Here is an 8,402-nt window from a genome sequence, read left to right on the forward strand (position 1 = left end):
GAGGCTAAGTGATGAAGGATTTTGACTTTCAAGGAGTATGGGTTGAGCTCTGCTGGCAGTGGCAAGTGCCCTGAGCAGATGTGTTTATAGGCAGCAATGTGTCAAACAGTAATATGTCAGCTGGATGCCTTGTCCGGGTGCAAGAGGTACCTGGGGCAGTGCTGGCCCTGGTGGCTGACACCCAGTAGCATTGAGATAAGCAGTCTTTGGTTTTCCTTAAAAAACAGAGGCATTATCTTATGACTCAGATGATTCAGGATAGCAAGCTAGACATTTACATTCAAATATGATCCTTCCTTCATTCCTAAGCCACTGATATTCAAGTACAAGGGCAGTAAACTGAGGCCCTGACAGACAGATTCACTTTCTTCCTTTTACAGTATAGTTGAGCAACTTGTGAGCTGAAAAGCTGAGATCTACTGATAACCCAATGATTTCTTACACCAAGCCTCAGTGAAGGCTTCCATTAACAGATGTGGCTTGCATCGTCTCTTGACAAACTGCATATACAGTCAGCTCTCTGTATCTGTGGGTTCCATATTCTAATATTCAACCATGAATCAAAAACATTTGAAAAAACAAAATTCCAAAAAAGCTCCAAAAAGCAAAACTGAAATTTGTTGCATGTTGACAACTATTTACATGGCAGCTACATTGTATTAGGTACTACAAGTAACCTAGAGATGATTTAAAGTATACGGGAGAACATGCTTAGGTTATATGCAAATACCACACCATTTTATGTAAGGAACGTGAGCATCTGCAGATTTGGAATCTGTGAAGGGTCCTGGAGCCAAATCCTATGGATACTGAGGGATGACTGTCGATGGTCAGAGACATACAGTAAGGAATGAATTCTACCATCTTCACTCTCCTGACATTGCACTTTACCCTCATGGTTCATAAGTAATAAACAGCCCTAAAGAGAAGGAACAAATACTTTCATTTCATGAGTTTATGTCACTATCACCCCCCAGCTGACTCTCCTTTGCTAACTCAGCCAACAAAGATATTTGGTTCACCTGAGTTTAAAGAAAGATTTTTTTCCATTCCTTTGTTCTTTCTTCCTCCGTATTTTCCTTCCTTATATTTATTAGGCTCATTTTCTTGTTTCCTCTCTTTGTTGCTGCTTACGGTGTCTGGGAAGGAAGAACAGAGATGCTTGCATGGGGGGTTTTAGACATTTTTGCCACACTGTGTATATATAATGTGATTCCTTTCCCACCTTTCCTCAATGTCTTGAGCGAAGTATCCATTTCTCAAGAACGCTTTGTGGAGTTGGCTCTAGTATGCTGGCCTTTTTCCTGGTGGGTGTGGGCCTGGAACGGGGGCTGCCCTCCGAGCATCCACCGTGCTGGTTACAGAAAGAGGATGCAGTGCACACACATTCTCCGCTCCAACTCGAAGGCCTAACCAGCCCAGGCTCTTGTTCTCTCCTCAGGGATTACTGGTGGTAACATGAGGCCAGCTGAGTTGGGCTGGCGAAGAAATGGGTATTAACAATGATACTTTGAAAATGCACAAGCTAGCCAAGATGTAAGTCCTTCAGTTGTTTTCAACAATCCTTTCAGTCGGTCAAAAACACAGCGCTGGACATCCCAGACTCCTAATCCCATCCCCTAATCTACCTGTATACCTTGTTTGTTTAAGGTTTTTTTTTTCCCCCTAGTAAACACATGATGATTTTAAAAATTGCTTCATGCAGTGGAACTGGGCTGTTTCAAAGCAGAAGTATAAGAATCACGAATAGTGGGGATTCTTGCAATCAACAGCTGTACCCTCAAACTCAAGGGGGTGGAGAAAATTTGGGCTACCATGCTCATTAAAACAAACAAACAAAGAAGCAAAACCATTTATTTGCCATTAAGTCCCTTCAGACGTTCTGGGTGAGACCACCTGAGGCCCTGTGTGACTCTGCCACCATGTTGGATGGGGCTTCAGAACCCCACTGGCCTGCATCTGTGAATTAATCCCAGTGTGGGTGTCAGGGATGGGGGCTTCCTACACCACACCAAGCAATTCTCAGATATCAGCAGGGTGTCACGAATTCACCTCAGTTCTAACACCATCTACACGGAGACAGCATCAGATTCCATGGGGTAAGGGTTCAGTCCCGCAAGACTGCTCTCCCTAACTTCTGAGGTAAGTCGAAAGCCCAGGTTGTTACCTGTGCTTCTGACTGGCTATAAACCAGAGGCTCCCATAGCCCCCTCCTCAGGTTTGATTAATTTGCTAGAGCGGCTCACAGAACTCTGAGAGACATTTCACTTACTAGATCACCAGTTCATTATGTATATATAAAAAAAAAAAAAACCCAGGAGCAGCCAGATGGAAGAGATGCTTAGGGCCAGGTGTGTGGGAAAGGGTGCCGAGCTTCCATGCCCTCTCTAGGCGCCCCAAGTCTCCACATGTTCACCAACCAGAAGCTCTCTGAACACTCTCCTTTTGGGTTTTATGGAGGCTTCATTATATAAGCATGATTGATTCATTCACTGGCTATTGGTGATCGATTCAAGCTCCAGACTCTCTCCCCTTCCCAGAGGCTGGGGGATGGGACTGAGAGTTCTGACCCTCTAATCTCATGGTTGGGGACCCTGGCAAGGTGAGGTCCAAAAGTTACCTCATTAACATAACCAAAGACATATTTATTGCTCTCATCACTAAGGAAATGCCAAGGGTTTTAGAAGCTCTGTGCCAGAAATTGTGACAAAGACCAAATATATATTTTTATTATGAATCACATCACAATTGACTGCTGGTTCTCCGTCTTTCTAGCTCCGTGACCTTTAGAAGTCACTTCATCTTTCTGTGCCTCAAGTTTTCATCTATAAATGAGGCCAAAAAGAGTACCTACTTCACAGACACATTGTGAGGATGAAACGAGTTGATTCCCGTAAAGCCGTTAGAATGGTCTAGCCTCTGGTGCTGGACCTCTGTTGACATCCATGCTAAGGGACCCTACCAAAGAGTATTAGGTAGTACTGTGCATAAATTTAGGTTAAATACCAGAGGGGAGAGGGGAAGCTTGGTGGCTTCTCCAAAGGAAAAAGAACTTTCAAACGTCAGGATGATACGAAGGAAACGCTTTCCAGAATCAATTACTGAAAAATGAGGGCGGGGTTCATGGCTCCCACAGACTAGAGTGTAGGGTACCCCTTACACTTTACCCTGCAAAGAGTCAGAAAGCAGAAGAGGGGGCGCTGAGAAAGACTTGTAATTCTGCTTTAAGTTTCCTTTTCCAGTATAATGGGTTATTTGTATACACTTGCTCTTGGTAGAACTTACATAATACCTAAAACCCAGTAAGGTCATGGTTACACACATGCAGAGACTTGGGCTTGAACAGATAACCTGAGTGCCATTAAGAAGGCACTGCCTGACCCTAGGAGTGTCATGCACGCCCCCCAGTGATAAGCATCATGTGGCATAGGCAGGAGTGGCCTTTGAAGCAGCTTAGAAATGGTAGCTCCCCTAACTAGGAGTACTAGGTAGTACCCCCTAACTCTCTCCACATACACTCTCCTGGCCCATATCAGCGGCAGCCCCAGTTTTGAACACAAAGGACATTTGTTCCATGAAATCATTGTATAAAGCTGGCCTCTTTCTGTTATGAATAATCATGAAATTGGGGGTGAAGGAGAAAGGCAACTCCACATTTGAAGCTACAAAAAGCCTGTGATTCATTTTTAGTCTCTTTATTAAGCAGCCTAGTCTCAGATAATTTGCAGCGAAGTTCTACCCTGGAGCAAGTTTCCTCGGTCATATTAAATTCATGGGGAAAATCCTCCCAGGATTTAGAACTGAAAAATAGACAGCTTTAATAACAGAAACGTTGATGTAAAGAGCAGAGAAAGGCAGTATGTTCTAACCATTTAGGGAAAAAATGGGTAAGATGTTACTAATAAGCCCTGCTATATTTTTATCCTACCGTTTTCTTCATCTGAAGGAATACTGACATGAGCTTTTAAACTCTGAATGATTATCTGACAGCTTCTATCTTTAGGACAAATTATCAGCAAGGGGTTTATTTCGCTATTACCTTTACTCAAAACTCAGAGGACACATGCTTACCGGAGCCCAGATGAGGAAATGAAATCTACAGACAAGAGTGCCATAAACAGAACAGCAGAACCCGGCTACTCTGAGGTTTGCCTTCATGGACACTGTCCTTCTCGAGTGTGGCTGGGATAGAGATGAATAGGGCCCACAGCACCCTCCCGGATGTGGTCCCAACCTGACTTCCCAGCCGCATCTCTCACCATCCCCTCCAGCCACATAGCCTATATTCCAGTTACGCCAAACTACCCACTGGTCCCAAATATGCTGCATGTTTGAACACTCTCCTTCCGCTCACATCTCCTTCCTGGGCAAGTTTCAACTCATCTTCTAAGAGTCATCTGCAATGTGACTTTCTTCCAGAAATCTTTTCAACCCCAAGCAAAGTTAGTGGCATCTTATTCTGCTCTTCCATAGTACCCAGTACCTGCTTCATTATGGAGCATAGTGCACCGGAATTCTTAGTTTACAGTGTCAGTTCCCCCTGTGATCCTGAAGGGGCAAGGACTTCACCTAGGATATCCGAACCCTCCAGTCCAGTGTTTCTCAACAGCAGCAATAGTGACATTTTGGGCCAGAAGATTTCTTGGTGTGAGGGCTGTCCTGTGTATGGTAGGATGTTTAGCATCATCCCTGGTCTCTACCCACTAAATGCCAGTAGCACACCATCCTCAGTGTGATGATAAAGAACCATCTTCAGACATTGCCCAGTGCCTCCTGGGGACAAAATCAGCCCGGATGAGAACTACAGCTCTAGCCCTAACAGAGAGCCTGATATATACCAGGTGCTTAATATATATTTGCTGAGTTAATAAATCAATGTCCAGGTTAATGAATAAAAACCGAATGAACCAGGCTTCCCTGGTGGCGTGGTGGTTGAGAGTCCGCCTGCCGATGCAGGGGACACGGGTCCGTGCCCCGGTCCGGGAAGATCCCACGTGCCGCAGAGCGGCTGGGCCCGTGAGCCATGGCCGCTGAGCCTGCGCGTCCGGAGCCCGTGCTCCGCAACGGGAGAGGCCACAACAGTGAGAGGCCCGCGTACCACAAAAAACAAAAACAAAAACAAAAACGAATGAGCCGCAGATGAAGAAAGATCTTACTGTATCTTTCACACACTCACCAAACTTAGGATCTTTGTTCCCGAAGTCTCTTTATGACTTGGTTCTACTTTCTTCCTATTTTATCACCCTTTGTCCCTCACCTGCAGGCTCTTCCACATCCTCTGCTTTGTTTTCCTTCCCGCCAATCCAAATCCTATACTGAATGCAAGGCAGAGAAGAACTTACCTACTTCAAAAAGCCTTTTCCCCAAGTGCACCCAATCCACAGTGACTTCTTCACATTCTTTAAACATTTATGAAAAATTTTAAGCATATATATTTGCATATATACGTGCATACATACATGTATGTGCAATACTATTGGTCTTAGAACTATTATCAGCTTTTTGTTTCACACGAGTGTATAGGAGTTTTCTTCTCAACCAGAAGAATCGCTCCTTGATAGGCTTGCTTATGCTTTGAGATTTTTCTTGCCCTTAGCATTAGCACAAGTTTATGAACAACAGATGTTTAGCTTTTGCTTGAAGTGTGTTTTCTTCCATAAGCATCTGGCAGGTGTGTGAAATCTGTGTAATTGGTGTGGTCTTGACATAGTTTTGTTTTTAAAAGGCACAGGGCTAACTCTTTAACATCTTGCAGTTTTTAAACAAACTCATTTCAAGGAGATTCTGCAAATATGAATAAAAGTAATTTGCAATGTTATAGGATTTCTGTGAGAAGGCAGTAAATATGATAAGCAATGAGAAAGGCAAAAATAGCTGCATCTGGTCTTAAATTCTGACTGTGCTCAAACTCCACGTAGGCTTCGTTTTCCACTGCTTGGTAAAACTATCTTAAAAACATTGGCTTCCTGGTTTATTCTGAGCTCTCTCAGCACCAAAGCATCCGTTGCACCATCCTGCTTCAGGCTTACTTGCGGTGACTCATACATGCACTCTCCCAAGGCTTGTGTTTGGAAATTTGCTCAAACTTCTGGGCTATAGGGCATTTCTTTCTCACATTTTTCTTGGAAGAGTTCATGCTTTGCCCAAGAGTAGTCACCCGTGGGGATTCTGATCCTTAATGTTCAATGGCAGGGTTAAGGGGACAACCCCAGAATGTACCCACATTGCATTTGAGCTCGACATCTGCCACAGATGTCACTGTAGACATATAGGGTAGGGGAAATGTCTCTAGCTTCACCACTAATTTTTGTAACCCTTAATAAAAGGATGAAAGAATGCTTTTGTTCACATCTCATAGATCGTGACTTTTGGCAGAACAGCCTCTTGACGCTTCTGTTTCTCCAGAGTTCCAATGCTGATTCCTCTCTGCTGTACCTTTTGACTCACCCTCTCCACGGCCCCCTCCTCTATGCCTACCGAGTCCTCCCATTTAAAATGCAAAACGCAAACGCTTCTCTTGAGCCCACCTCCTCCTACGGTACCATCTTGACTTACTCCACCTTGTCACCAATGCATGTCAGCCCCCCTTTATCACTTCCATGTCCCTGTCTCACTTTCACACACAGCTCACTACAATCTGGCAACCTTGGAGTATGCCCGCAATCTCAAAATACACCCACTCTTTCTTGGAACTTGGGACCACCTGATATTGCCACATTCGTACGGCCTTTTCTGGCCCTCCAGCTCCTTGATTCTGCTGGCCTGCCTGTTTGGACATAGTGGACGCGCCCGTTTGAAGTTGTCTCCGGGCTTGGCTTTCAGTCCCTTGATTTTTCCTCGTCCCTTTGTCTTTCTCAGACTCCTTCCTATTCTCACCGTCCACCTTAGGTCTAGGTCATTTCAGGGTTCCATCTTCAGCTTTATTCATTTCCCCCCTCAATGCTCTCCCTATGATGACTTCTTACATTGTCATGTCTTCAAATATCAATTAAATGTAATGGCCACTAAATACTTCTCTTTACCTTTTCCATCCTCTAAGTTCCAGCCCAAGTTTTCAACAGACCCCAGGTTTGCCAGTCATCAAGCATCTCAAGTGCATCATGTTCAAAACCAGATTCGATTCCCTTCCTACCCCCATGGCTTGCTCTCCTCTGTTTGTCCCTCTGTTAATGACTATTTGTTCCAAGATACAAGCAGAATTGGTGTATGACTCCTCTTTCTCACTAAATACTGCTCATACTTCCGAAGGCTCTTGATCTGTTTCATTTTCATGTTGAAAGATGATCAAAACTGAGTTCTTGCCTCTGTTCTCTTCCTGCTCTTGTGTATGCTTTCCTCTGTGGTTCTTTGTGTTCCCTGTGCAAGAAACCAGATCTGATTGCCACTCTCCCATCCCCAAAGTTCCTGGTTCTGAAGGCAGTGGAGAACTAAGTCCAAGTGAAGCCTGGAATTCAAGATCGCTCACCACGGTAACTCTAACCACGTTCCCTTCAGAACTTCATTTCTTACCACTTCACTGACCACAGGGGGAGGGGCCAGCCTCCCAAACTGCGTTCTAACCCTGTACGCACCACATACTTTCTTTTCCACCTGGTAAAATTCAACTAGAATGTTAAGGCTCAGCTCAAAGGGTCTTTGTGATGCACCCTTACCCTTGGCTCTTAAGGAGAATGAACCATCACCTTCTGTGCCTACACAGCACTTGTCTTTGAGCTCCCCCAAGTCACCTTGTAATACAGTAGTTTTCATGTTAGTCACTGAGCTTGAGGAGTCCACGGTGTAGTGGGGTGAACAATATCTTATCCATTTGTTGGCCTGTCATCCATCCATCCATTATTCTGGCCAGTATTTTGAGACTACCACATTTAAGATACCCTCCACTGTTAATATTCTATCATTTTGAATATTATTTAATTTCTATATATAGAGAAAATAGTGTACATTACAGGTTTAAGTACGTGACATGGGCATCCTGTATCATTCGTGTCTTGATCATTATTAAATTTCCAGTGCTCAATAATAACTTAGCAGGTGCTCAATAACTGTATTGATTGAACAAATAAGTTAATTCCTAGAAATTGATGGGAGGTCCACTTAGGTATAGGAATAGTGGAAATCAAATCTTGTTTTTCTCGATTTTTAAAAAGTTGTTTGCTTGAAATCACTGCACTTGTACCGAACTGAACCTCTGTAGCAGCTGAAATTACTTGACTGCAACAGACAGTTCTGAGTTACATATATCATGTGCACTGTTCTCTACTCCACAAAGTGTTTCCTGAGCAACACAAATGAGCACACTCAGGGCAGCGAGGTCCCAGCAGCAGCAGGCTAGCCGCCCTATAGAATGCAGCCCTAGAGTCTGTAGGCTGAGGCCATCTCTGCTGGGACCCAGCCCGGCACTC

This window comes from Lipotes vexillifer, unplaced genomic scaffold (genome assembly GCF_000442215.2).
Source record: "Lipotes vexillifer unplaced genomic scaffold, Lipotes_vexillifer_v1.1 scaffold863, whole genome shotgun sequence".
In the NCBI taxonomy this organism is placed as follows: domain Eukaryota; kingdom Metazoa; phylum Chordata; class Mammalia; order Artiodactyla; family Lipotidae; genus Lipotes; species Lipotes vexillifer.